Source organism: Cajanus cajan, chromosome 9, assembly GCF_000230855.2.
Source record: "Cajanus cajan strain Asha chromosome 9, NIPB_CcT2T_4, whole genome shotgun sequence".
NCBI classification, from domain to species: domain Eukaryota; kingdom Viridiplantae; phylum Streptophyta; class Magnoliopsida; order Fabales; family Fabaceae; genus Cajanus; species Cajanus cajan.
Genome location: NC_138525.1, coordinates 24,373,059 through 24,387,480, shown reverse-complemented (window position 1 = coordinate 24,387,480; position 14,422 = coordinate 24,373,059).

Here is a 14,422-nt window from a genome sequence, read left to right as displayed (position 1 = left end):
CTTTATAAAATAGATTTTTTTAGTGTTAACTACTTTTTTATTTATTTTATAAAATACTACTCATTTATTTTTTGTTGATTGAACTATTTTCGGTTATGTTTTAAAAATCTTATTTTTTTAAAATAATTAAATATTTTAAATGATGAATTCTTAAAATAAATATATTTAAAAATTCATATTTTTTCTTTCAATTTTACGTTTTTTTTTGTTAATTTTTTTTTAATCAGCGAAATATCATGGCCCATAAAAACATTCTAATTCGCTATAATCCATAGTGACATCTTTTTCTTTTCTCTAGATTTAATTTAACTACTTTTTTTATTTTGTAATTCATTTTTTTCTTTTTTATTTTTGTACATTTTTTCCTTCATTTATTTTTTTTCTTTTTCATTTTTTATTTTCTTTTTCAAATTATTTTAACAATTTTTTTCATTTTTTATTTTGTAATTCATTTCTTTTTCATTTTTACATTTTTTTTCCTTCACTTATTTTTTCTTTTTCATTTTTTACATATTTTATATTTTTCTGATTTTTTTAACTTTGTTTTTCTTCTGTGACTCACCTTTTTTTCATTTTTTTAATGGCTTTTTCTAGAGCTTTTTTTGCCAATTTTTTAAAAAGCTTTTCTTTATAATATTAGATTTTTTAATGTTTATTATATTTATTTAATAAAATACTACTCATTTAGTTTTATTGTCTGAACTATTTTGGGTTATTTTTAAAAAGTTTATTTTTAAATTATTAAAATATTTTAAATGATCAACTCTTAAAATAAATATATTTCAAAAATTTATTTTTAAATATTTTAAAAAATGAGTTATTTGAGAAGTTGAAGTAGCCGATAGCAACACTAAAAAAGTCACTACAACTGGTAGCGACACTACTTAATTCGTTACAGCTGGTCATCACCTCTACATGCCGTTTTCAAAAAAAAAGTTACACATGACATAGTAACACTATAGTAAACAATTCCAAAGGTGTGAATAATTTCAAAAGAGTGTCGTTCACGTAAATAATTTTAAAAATAATTCTACAATAATCAATAATCAACGTTAATTAACCATAACTCTTCATTCAATTTTCTTTTTTAGTTATATTTTTACTCATTTTATTTATACAAACTTTTTTTTATCCCAAAGGAAAAAATGGAGAAGAAAATAAATAATGACATATTTCTTCATTTATTTTTAGAAAATACGACAATGAATGTAATTTATATAAATAAATATTTATATTAATTTTAATTTCTATTTATTATAATAATATTAATGATATGAAGTATTTATGGTTAAAAATAGTAAATAATTTACCGGAAATTATGAAAATATACAATGTGACTTTTTTAAGCGGTCGCTATAATAGAAATTATTTCTATTTTTAATTGTTTTTTCTTGTTTTTTAGACTATTGATTTTTCCTTTTTAAAATTTATTCAAGACAAAAAAAATATATAAAGTAAAATATTTAATAGATTGAAGTAATTGAAACAAACACTTATTTTTCGTTTTAGGGATTAAAAAATATTCATTTGAAATTGTTAAATTGCTGAATGTTGTTATATAGAGATTTTTTCTTTTTTGAGTTCTTATGTTGTTGGTATCAAATATTCACTAACTTAAAAGTATTATTAGATAGTTTAGTTTGTTTTAGATTGAAAGTTCATATCTCTTAGATCATATATACAAAATTTTGTATTAATCCAAGATGATTTGATTCTTCATTTTTATAAAACAAAATTGGCGTAACATATTCATTTCAAAATACACTAAAATATGAATACTTTGATTATCTTCAAGTTGTTGTTCAATTTTAACAAAATTTGATATACACGTATAAAGTGATATGAACTTTCAATCTAACGGTTGGATTTACAAAATTCACAATTAATATAAAGTTATTAAGTGATGTAATACTTAGTAAAAGTTACACCGATGTAATTATAACCCCCATATATATATATATATATATATATATATATATATATATATATATATATATAAATCCCAAAATAATCTTATGTCCTAGTGTCGGTTGAGCACAATTATACAAGCTACATGTAGTAGCACCATCGTCAACAAAAAATCTCACCACTTGCCAGCAACAACTTCTCAAGCCTAGTCTTAATCTGCTCTCATAAAACATATGATCATCGTAACCCAAATCACATGGAAATAGAAAGAGTAAACTAGAGTTAAAAAACATGCAAGTATAAAAAATGATTCTATGACCTACAACATCATAGCAACACATACATGAAAGCCAAACACCCCAAAGCAAACAAGTTTCTTATCCACACCATGTCCAACAAGACATTCAACAATGCACATGATCATGTCACATACATACATCATATGCAAACACCTCAACTAATGTGTTATTACACATTCATTTACGAAGATCTCACCATGAGTAGTCTAAGTGACTCTACCCTATCAAATCAACCCAATCATTTTTGCACCTAAAACGCTGACTTGATCACAACAAAATGGGATATTAGTCCTTCCTCTGCTTTGTTGGATCTTGTCACTTAAACTAAGAAAACTCAATTCCACTGTTAAGAATAGTATAACTAGGTATAGGCTTACCATGACCTTGAAATGCATTATCAAGTCATATATGGAGTTTGCCCACTAATTATCCTCAAGGAACCATGCAACCTTTTTAACTACTTGGTTAAGGATTGTTACACTCGACCTCCTACCTTACTTAACCACTAACTAAGGACTTAGAGAAGACGTCAACACACCTCAAAACTCACTCTAAGAGATGCACCTACACCTACTCAATGAGGGTTTTCCAATAGTGGCCCACTCTAAGATTCCCTATGTGGGATCTTCAATTTTCAAAAATCATTCCTCTCCTCAAATCCTAAGTTAGCCAACATGTGCTAATGTCATACCACATTCTCAACATCTATACCTCACCATACATCATCTATATACATGACATCTCATCAATGCATATAGAGATCAACAGCACCATATAAACATATAGCATACATATGCTCACCATCATGCAACACCGTACAATCATCTATATATGTCATATTCGATCAATATACATAAAACAATCATCAAACATCATACAACATGCAATAAACTTAAAACATCTATTAATGTTCACCATCCAAATCGTATTCAACATGACCAAGGTGGAGATCCCTTGGGACCTCATGTCTAGCCTGGCAAAATCCACGTCCAACCTCATATCATGTAGAAAGTTTCTACTTAACTGACACTTAACGTCACCTTAGTGTCACCTAATGTCACCAAGTTAGAAACTTCCCAAAACCTCAAGCTTGATGTCATCCCAATCTAAGACAAGTCTCTCTTGTCATGCCCGCTGCCACCAATTCTATGTCCGGTGTGACTGAGACAGAGGCCTCTAGTTGGGATTGCGGCAAATGCCATAAAGGCGCACTCGACATCATATTAGAAATCTATAGTTACAAACTTTGAAAATCCTCCAATCCACCTGAAAAACAACCCAATCATACATGCAACAACACCAAACAATCATAGACATTTCATACAACTCATATCTAATTCAAAGAGCAACATGCAACATTAATCATTCAAAATCACCCAAAACACCAAAACCTTTCATCATTCAATCTTATTTTAGCCATATTCATGCCCTCATTTGATGAAAACAACAATACAATTCATCAAATCAACCAACCGATTCGTCCTACCTTCTCTTACCTCAAAATTGAAGCCACCCAAATGAAGAAAAAAGGAGAGGGCAAAAGAAGAAGCGACTTCAAGAAATACTCCACACCCACACCAATCTTTAAATCCAACAACTTTGGATCACCACTCCGAGAAATACTTGACACCAATGAAATCCTCAACATTCCTCTCTACAAACATGAAGAAGAAGACTCTCTGATTTGGAACCTGAGCAAAAGTGGAACCTATCTAGTCAAATCAACTTATTACTACATTATGGAGACCTTGATGGACACCGATCACTATAAAACTCCAAGAAACTAGATGTGCCTTTGGAAGCTGCAAATACCACAAAAGATCAAACTCTTTCTTATGACACTTGGTAGAGAATGCATTCCTTCGAAAAACCACATCCAAACTGTAGAGGTTACTTGCAATGCCTTGAGTCCTTTTGTGTGAAACAAATATCGAGAATGATTATCATACATTATTCAATTTTGAGCATGTTATTCATGTATGGATATCTATTGTATGGAACCTTCTCCAACCCATCTTAAATTCATCATATGATACCCCTGAAGCTCTATTCTAGCTCATTACCTCTCTACCACGAGGCCTTAAATATGATTTTCCCTTCACTTTTTAGTGCCTTAATTTGGTGTAGAAGAAATGAGAAAGTATGGGAAGGTATTGAGAAGCCCCATTTTATTTCCATAAGCCTAGCCATGTTAAGTCAGACGGAAATTCCCACCGAGGTTTTGAATATGACAAATATAATACATATTATTATTACTAACATGTGCATTAGTATTTCAGATGGATAACAATAAGACCACGCAATAAAGTATGATCAAGCATAATCTAGCTAGACAAAACATCAAACGATAGCAAAGCTAGTATATGATCAAGCATAATCTAGCTGGACAAAATATCAGACGATAACAAAGCTAGTATCAAGGCCAAGGTCGATTCAGGCACAAATCAAAATCAAAATACAAGATAAGACAAAACTATCAGTGAAAGCCTGAGGCATTGGACGCAAGATGAACAGACATCAGCATGAAATGATAGAATCAACCAGAAGACGAGGTTGTCACTCTTATGCCTAGACGAAAAGAGTAGTCAAGATCAGACGAAGTGTCTTGAATCCAGACGATGTCAAAAATACTAAAGCATGTTTGAAGTCCACTAATCATATTGAAAGAAATCATACAAGAAACACAAGAGGACATCAACGTGTAAAAAAAATATAGGCAAGTATGGATTCACAAGTCAAAGCTGAGTGCGTCAGAAAAAGGACACCTACTTTTTAAAAAAAGACAGTACCGCAACAACTAAACTGATGAGGAAAGTACAAATATACCTAGATCATGATTGAAGTCAGATATCAAAGTAATCAACTACACAGAGAGACTTCATAAATACAAGAAAACATTTAATGCAAGATCAAACGCATTAAATGAAAAGATTTGCATAGTCATGAACATGCCTCCATCTGCAACGACATGAAGCTATGCTCCAACGGAAAAATTTGAATTCAAACAACGAGTAGATTTATCAGATGGCTATAAGTACCAAGGAAAAGAAGAAGAAGAAATATAGAACAGAGAAGCAAAAAGAAGAACGTACAACAAGAAAAAGAAAGTGAATGAATATAAACTACATTTTCTTCTCAAATTATTTCCTGTATATTTGTGTAAAACTAAGATAACTTATCTTAGTGAGTGTTACTAATAGCCCATCCTCTCTACGAGAGTAACCAAACACTTAGACACTTATCCCTGTAAAACTAAGGTTACACACCTTAGTGAGTATAGAAATTACCCTATCCTCTTTTTGAGAGTTATACACACACTCAATACTCTAAACTGTTGTAAAGCCTGAAGAGACTAATAGAAAGAATACTTGTGAACCAGAAGTGGTTGAGAATACTAGCGTTGGTGAGTGAAGCTGACGGATCAGAAGTGGTGAAGAATACTTTGAGAACCAGAAGTGGTTAAAGAATACTAGCGTCTAGTTGACGAGCCAGAAATGATTGAGAATACTTGTAATCCCTTGATATTAGTGGAACCCTTCTGTGGAAGGAAACTGGACGTAGCTCAGATTGAGTTAACCAGTATAACTGTCTGTGCATTCTCTTCATTTTTTTTCTTACTTTGCTCTTGTTCTATTTCATTTTTCAACAAAGCATTAGATGAAAACATATTTAACCTTGTTGAAACTGCTTTTACTAGACGATAAAGTCTTCTAGACATAAAACTAATTTACTTAACCTTTTATGTTGAAAATCAGTTTTATTAAACAAGAAAACACATTAGATAGAAAAGTCTACTTAAGTTTTTCAACCAAAATTGTTCTTGCAAAATAACTTTAAAATTTTTCAGCTAACACGAACACACACATTCAACCCCCTTCTGTGTGTATTTTCGCTAACTTCAAGCCAAACAAGTGGTTTTTAATCGACACCAATCCCAAACCCACACCAGAAACATTGTGTCTCAACAACTCCTATATCCTTGTACAACTTAGTCTCTACACTAGGCAAGAAATTTCAAGTGAAACGTTGATCATGACTAGCGTTACTTTGGTTTAGGAATTTGCATTCATGATGAAAATGGAGACTTCGTGTTAGTAAAAACTATCCTTCATCATGGGTTGCCTCCCCCTTTAGGAAGCAGAGGCCAACAACTTCTTGCTTTAGAATGGACCAAAGAACTCAGGTTTCACAACATTTCCATTGAGTTGGTCTATAAATCTTTTGTTGGCAGTTTGAATGAAGCACCTTTAGTCTAAATTTAGTTTGTGATCACCTTTGTCCGTTGTCGAGAAATTCTTTCTTCTCTTCAAAATTGTGTTGTCATTATTAGCAGACAAGTAAATAGAATTGCTCACCCATTCGCTAAAGTATCCCATTTCTGTGTTAGTACCCAAAATTTTTATTTGATTCCCACTTATATTGAGTTACTTATTATTAATGAAATGATGAGTTTCTTTTTGAAAAAAAAGTATATTAAATTTTGTAATAAATAAATAAAATATCATGCTTTCTATTGATTCACAATGTTAAAATTTTTTTAATTGATAGTCTCTAAAAAAATGATAGTGCATAAAAAATAAAATATTTCTTAAAATTCATAATATGATGTTAATTCTTGTTTACACTTTTCACATTTTTTTAAAAGGAAAATTTTTTCGCAACTTTTGGTTAAGTAAAAATTTGTTAAAATTTATAATATGTTAATTCTTAATTTTTATCTGCTTTTTAACAGTTTTTTAAGTAGAAACCTAATGATTAACATTATTTTGAACTTTTAAACACTAAACCCTAAACTTTTAAAATGATAAAAAAAATAATTTTTCAAATGTGATTATTACAAAAGAAATAAAAATAGTACACTAATAAATAAAAAAAAGAAATAAAAATAGTATGTGTACTATAATAATTATTTTGCATAAGAAAATAATTCATTTTATGTTTTATGGAAAAATGATAAATCTAAATTTCCAAAATGATTCGGCCTGTCAAGATCATTTTGTTTTACAAATTTTTTTGAGAAATCACTACTAAAAACTGGACTTTTAATGGTAGTTAATATGATTTTTAGTAGTAATAAAAATTGTTGCAAATTTTTTTACCATTTTTATATTAGTTGTTGTATGTAATGTTGTTAAAACATTTACGGACAATTATTATGCTGATAAAGACCCTTATAATAGTCAGCAAAAATATATGTTTTTGTAGCATTTTTTACTAGCAATTAATATTTTTTGCTATTGCCACTAAAAATTTAAGAAATGATTCATAATACTCTTTACTTACCTTACTTATAATTGATTTCGGACTTGTAAGATGAAAGATGTCCTCTACTTATATATTCTTTAATTTCCTTATTTTTTTAATTATCTTATCTCCTAATTAATTATTTTATTAATAGTCAATGTGAGACTTGAATTTTTCCAATATACCCCCTCAAGTTTAGCACTATTAAGCTTAATAATGGTGAGTATATATGATATCAACTTAGAATATTGAGTTATAGGTCTAACTTAACCCTACAAAATAGACTTGTAAGATAAAAGTTAACATCCACTTATATACTATTTAATTACTTTATTTATAATCGATGTGAAACTTAATTTTTTTTCAATAAATATATAATTATCGTTAATAATAAATTTTAGTATAATGTAAATATATTTTTAGTGGCTATTATATATTAATCATTAATATTTTTATTAGATAATAAAATAGAAGCAATTAATTTATTGTTGTTAAATAATTGTCGGTAATTAATAATAAATTTTGTTTAATGAATACTAAAACAGATGGTTCATCTTCTCAATTATTTAAATTTATTGATTATTGGATTCAATTTGGATGCACACAGAAGTTAGTGATCCGATTTTTCTTTTTAAGAGAGTTAAACCTCTTAAATGAAATTTATTTAAAAGTTATTTATCCAACTTTGTAATATTTATGTAAATTTAATTCCTTCAACCTTTAAAGAGTCATTTAAGAAACATTCCACATAACCAAAACGTTAGCTTAAAAATACACTTATACGAAAAGAAAATACTAGTTGTTCCCCAAGACTGAACGTAAGACCTATTTCTTTTTACAAGTGAGCTTTGTCCTTTTTATTTTGTTTTTAATTCTTCTCTAAAAGTCAATTAACCTGTTGACAAGATTTTGACAACTTACGAACATGCAAGATCAAGTTCAATATTTAAAGATTGGATTTCTAGATCGTTTTCGGTGTAAATTTACATTAAATGATATATAACATAAAATACAAGAAAAGTTATATTCAACCCAAAAAAATAAAGAAACTTAACTAATTGTATCACTCTCACAAATAACTCACAAATAATATATGAATATATGTGATTATAAGTTTATACCAAGATCCACAATATATTGATTTCGAGAGTTCACACTAAAAAGAAGGATTAAATCTTATAAGAAATATTTTAATTGTACTTTTGATTGATAAGTAATATTTTATGCATCCTACTCTTTTTTTTTTTTAAAATAATGTTTCGACTCCTATAGAGTTTAAAAAAAATATTTCCCTAAACCAAATTAAAAAAATAAATACAATAAAAATAACTTTCAAGAGTTGTGAATTATTTTAAAATTTTCAAAAAAAACCTTCTAAATGCCCCTTAATATGTTGACAAGGACGTGGTTGAGTCTTATAATAACGATTGTCTTTCTTTGAAGGCTAAAATTTTAATAATGCATGGTTGTTGGACTATAATATATATTATGACCCTTCCAACATTTCATGTGATGATTAACTTAGGCAACAATGAGGAGCAAGCATATGTTTGGAAATATCTTTTTATGTATTCGTTTAAAAAATAATGATCAAGCAATAATCTTCCCATTCAAAAAAGAAGAAAAAATAAAGAAAAAGAAAAGAGCCAGGATGGCTTAGTACAGAAAGCAAAACAAAACAAGGGATCAAGCAAATAAAGTTTGGGTGATGGACCTACTTTCATATTCAACTAAGATAAACTTTTTCATTAATTACAACCTTTTTGTGTAGGCTCTTCTCGAATCCATTAATTAATGTTATTTTTTTAATTATATTATTGGTATAAAATATCTTCTAATTTTATTAATGACGAGATAAATTGATATTTTGGTGAAGTATCTCTTTTTGATTACAAATTTTTGTATTATTTAAATGGTTCGAGTTCAGAATTTTGTTTAATGAAATCAAATTCATTGTTATATTAGACTAATTAACAACTTATTGACATGTAATTTTGCTTTTTATACATTTAATAAGTAAATAAATAAATTGAATACCAAATAATGATAATTGAAACGTCAATAAAATGTGGGGTTGTACCAAGTAAACATCTCAGCCACATTGATTACATGGGGCCAGTAGGGTCAGAGAAGGTTTAGTTTAACCAAAATTGTTTTCTTTGCTTAATTGGTGGATTGTAATACCAACATGAACATGATAAGGCATATATACTTTTAAGCCAAGTTGGATGCCACAAAGATAAGGATTGAGACTCTCCCAACAACGTTTTTTTTCAACTCACTCTCATATACTATCATCACCACGGATTGATATTTCAGCATTTTTTTATAGGTAAAATAGTTTCAGTTAAATGAATATATTTAACTTTATTTGATAAAAATGTAGGTTTGGGTTTTATAGTTTGAATTTGAAGATTCTATACACATTGAGTTGGTGAAAGAAAGGGTAGGTTTGATTCTCATATATATGATACATCTTTGGAAATAAATAAGGAGTTTTAAGAGTAATTAAGTTGTGAAGAAAACATTAGTACTTTGTAGTCGACTCAAAAGATTAGAATTCGTGACAATACTTTGGAGCCTCAATGGACAATTAAATTAAGAGTTTAATTATAGTATTTAAAAAATTAAATTCAAATTAATTTTTTGAATTTTTTAAGATGATTTGATCATAGTCTGATTCAAATTTAACTCATAAGAATTAAACTTTCATCCATCTTAAAGTTTCATTTTAAAAATTTGAATTAAATTTTAATTTTTTTTTGTCTAACTCAATATAATCCACATCGATTTACTTATGTTAGATTAGATATTTCATTTTCTCAATTATCATCTTTTATATTCTTTTTGTCCCATAAAAATGTAACTTTTAAAGAAAAAATAAGTCTCAAAATAAGTGTGATTTAATTTTTTTTATATAATATTAATTACTTATTTTTCATTTATATCTCTCATATGGTAACATGTTTTAGAAAATGATTATTATGTTATATAATTTTTAACATTGAAGATTAATCATAAGGTTAATTTTGTAAAGTTATTATTCTCTTTCACTTATTTATTAGTTTTTTATCTATATAATGGCATAAGATTATATTTATTATAAGAAAAAAAATACGTATAATTTAAGATTTATATTATTTTTATTATTATTATTCTAAGTTTTATTCGTATCACAAATATCTCTAGTTCATTGGACTAAGAATAAAGATTGAAATTCAAACTTATGCTTCATATTATGATTAATAAGGTTGGATGAAATATTGTCATTGTTTCTTAGACAATAAGAAATGCAACAGTGATCAAAAAGGTTATTTGTTGTATAAACACCCCCCTCCCCTCGTGACCTCACCCACTTACTTTTTTTTTTATAAATCTATTTATGTTCTTTATTGTAAAAAAAAATAAAATTTTACGTATATTAAAAAAATACTTATTTATATTAGATTTTACTACTCCTATAATATTACTTTTATTATAAATGACAAAAGGTATAATGCATATTTTAAGAAAAATATTATAAAATAAAAAAAATAATTAAAATTTGTTTATATTTAAAATAAATTGTAGGCGTGTTAGTGTTTTTTTTCTTATGATAAGCAACATTGAAAGTAATTTGCAACCAATTATACCACATGATATGCTAACAGTTCATGGTGTATCTTGTTGGGATGCAAACAATCTCACATCATTCAAACAAGAGGATGAACATGTGTTTATATACACACAATTGTCTCTATTGGTTGAGAGGTCGTTTAGATGATATCCAAAAGCAAAATAGTGAGGGCTAGGCCCAAATCGGATAATATCTTACCAATGTGGAAACATGTATATGTGTGTGGTAACCCCCGGTACTCAACAAGTGGTATCAGAGCTTATGGTCTAATCAGGTGACCGGCTCGATGAATATGATGGAGTTGGCAAGTGGATTCAAGTTTGGGATCTTCCTAACGATGGGTCCATGTGGAAGAGAGTGTATGTGTGTGGTAACCCTCGGTGCTCAACGTACAAGTGGTATCAGAGCTTATGGTCTGATCAGGTGACCAGCTTGATGAGTATGATGAAGTTGGCAAGTGAATCCAAGTTTGGGATCTTCCTAACAGTGGGTCCATGTGGAAGAGATTGTATGTGTGTGGTAACCCCCGATGCTCAACAAGTGGTATCAGAGCTTATGGTTTGATTAGGTGACCGGCTCGATGAGTATGATGGAGTTGGCAGGTGGATCCAAGTTTGGGATCTTCCTAACGGTGGGTCCATGTGGAAGAGAGTCTTCCTAGTAACATGGAGGGTTAAGAGGCGTGTCCCGCTCACGATGGAGCGGCGGCGCAAGCACTTAGAGCGAGAGCGTGAGTGAGCTCTATGGGCCACCATCGGATAAATACTATAGTGAGCTGATCTATACTCGTGGATCAATAGTTTCCTTGTAGGGGAGTGTTATCTCCCTTGGCAAGTGTACCAAATCGTATAAGTAGTTCAATGAAAGTATGAGTATCGTCTCCCAAGGGACTTGTGCAACACTTTGTAATTTCACTTGTTATACTAATTAACCTACCGGAAAGCAATAAGAGTGCAATTTGTTGTAGAAAATAATGTAAGCAAATAATAAGAATTCTTTTTGATATTTTGGTAAACACTTAGAGTGCAAAACTTGATTCTAATGCAATATTAATAAATGTTGGGGTTTGACTTTACTAAACCTTCCTCTCATGTTTATCACTAAGCTCACAAAGTTATTATTCAGAGTTTATCAATCACTCTCAAAAGTAACCAACCCTAATCTCTTACAAGTTGACATCTAAGTTGCTAACTTAAACTATCAATCTCTTGTATAGTTTAACCAAGAAACCAGCTTTAAAAATCAGAGCTTAAGAAAGACCAATGGCATTTACTCTATCTCTAGCAATAAGCACCATTAGCTGCTCTATTTCAAGTCAAAGGTTTAAAATCATTTCTCAATCTCTTAAAAACCTCAAGTTCAAGTTAAGGGTGATCAAGCCATAACAAGCATTATGCACAAAAACAGAAAAATAAAACTGAATAACAACTGAGATTTATTACTTAGAGTTTACACTTGAGAATGGATTTAGTTACATCAAACCCCAACAAGGGTGAAGTTAGCTACACATAGACATGTAAAACTTTACAAATGATGAAGAAAGGAAGAAGCTTGATCTTGAAGGTTCGAGAGCTCGCCAGCTGCCACACAAACTCCAAGAATGATTTTTCTACTTCTCTCCTCCAAAATCCCTCTTTTAGGTCATAAAAGCTTTTGTCTTATGTGAATAATGACATGTCAGCACAATCCACGCTAAGCATGAGATGCCACGTTAAGCTTGAGGATAGGTCTGGAAAGAAATGAGTTTCTAGGACTCTCGCGCTCAACGCCAATTCCACGCTCATCTTGGGAATTTAATTTTGTTGGCTAAAGCCCTACTTTAGTCCCTTATAATATTAAAAAATTTCAATTTGGTCTCACTTTAATTTTTGGTTTTAATTTAATCCCAATTTATTTTAAAATTTTTAATGTGAGATTTTCGTCCAAATTTCACAAATGGCGTTAAAGGTCCGAGAGAATCACGCCGTGATTCCAAATCATGATCGTGATTCTCACGGTCGAGATTCTCACCACCTCTTTTCGCACCTCTTAATCTCAGGTGGTTCCTAGGTCGTGAGAATCACGACCGTGATTTGGATTCACGGGCGTGATTCTCTCGTACCTTTAATGCCGTTTGTGAAATTTGGACGGAAGTCCCACATTGAAAATTTTAAAATAAATTGGGACTAAATTGAAACTAAATATTAAAGTGGGACCAAATTGAATTTTTTTAATATTATAAGGGACCAAATTAGGGTTTTAGCCAATTTTGTTCCAGTGATTCTCTGCCAAGCTGAGACTAAGCGTGGATCTGAGGCTTAGCTTGGAGACTTGGGCAAAAATTTCTTCTGCTTTGAGTTCATTACTTTGTCATTGGCTTTCTTCCTCCTTTCCTAACTTTCTCCCAAACTACAAAACAACAACCAAATACTTGTGAGTTACCTAAAAACATGATTCAAAGATAAAATATGATCACCTAACAATTTAGATATGTTTTGAGTTAAAAACAAGGTTTAAAGCAAGGAAAATTGATATAAGTGCTATAAATTAGGCCAAAAACTTAATGAAATGATAACACTTATCAATATCTCAAACTTAAGATCTTGTTTGTCCTCAAGCAGAGAAAAATGAAGCAACTAAGTTAACACACAACCTAATCTCCTAATTGAACACGATTTGAACACTGGTAACTACAACAAGCCATACATGTCTTCCAAGAGTTGAACACAAGAAAATGTTGACACTTGATCATCCAATTAATGTGGTGCCCACACAATTTGATATCAAAAGTGTATTGCAACAGTTCCCAAAGGGATTAACAAGCATGGCAGTGATACTAATGGAAATTAAAGAACAACCTCTTCCTCACCAAGGTCAGTGTTTCTCTCATCACACAAGTGTATTTAGGTGGGAATATCTCTCAAATTTACACAATTGAATGACACAAGTCAACTTTGCTTTTCATCTCAATCAAATTCAAACAGTCACATAATCATGCATAGATCACAAGGTCTTTCATGGGTTGTAATGTGGCTGGGCTAACAAAAGAAATTGGTTTTTTTGGGTAAATAAAAGACACCACAAGAATAAAAGAGCAAGTCTTAATGATCACCATGTATAATTCTTCTTCCTTTTTCTATCCCTAAAAGTCCCAAGACAATACCTTCAGTCAAAGCATATAGTTCATACAACACACTTATTCACACATTTAAATCACTTTTTGATGTTTGATTTTTTTTTTTTTGATTTTTGAATTTTGATTTTTTTTAATTGAATAATAGCTGACTAATGGCCATAGTGGTACAACCATAACATGTTCATTCATCAATATGCTCAGCAACAATGATCACCCCAAAATACCCCAAACTTAAGACTT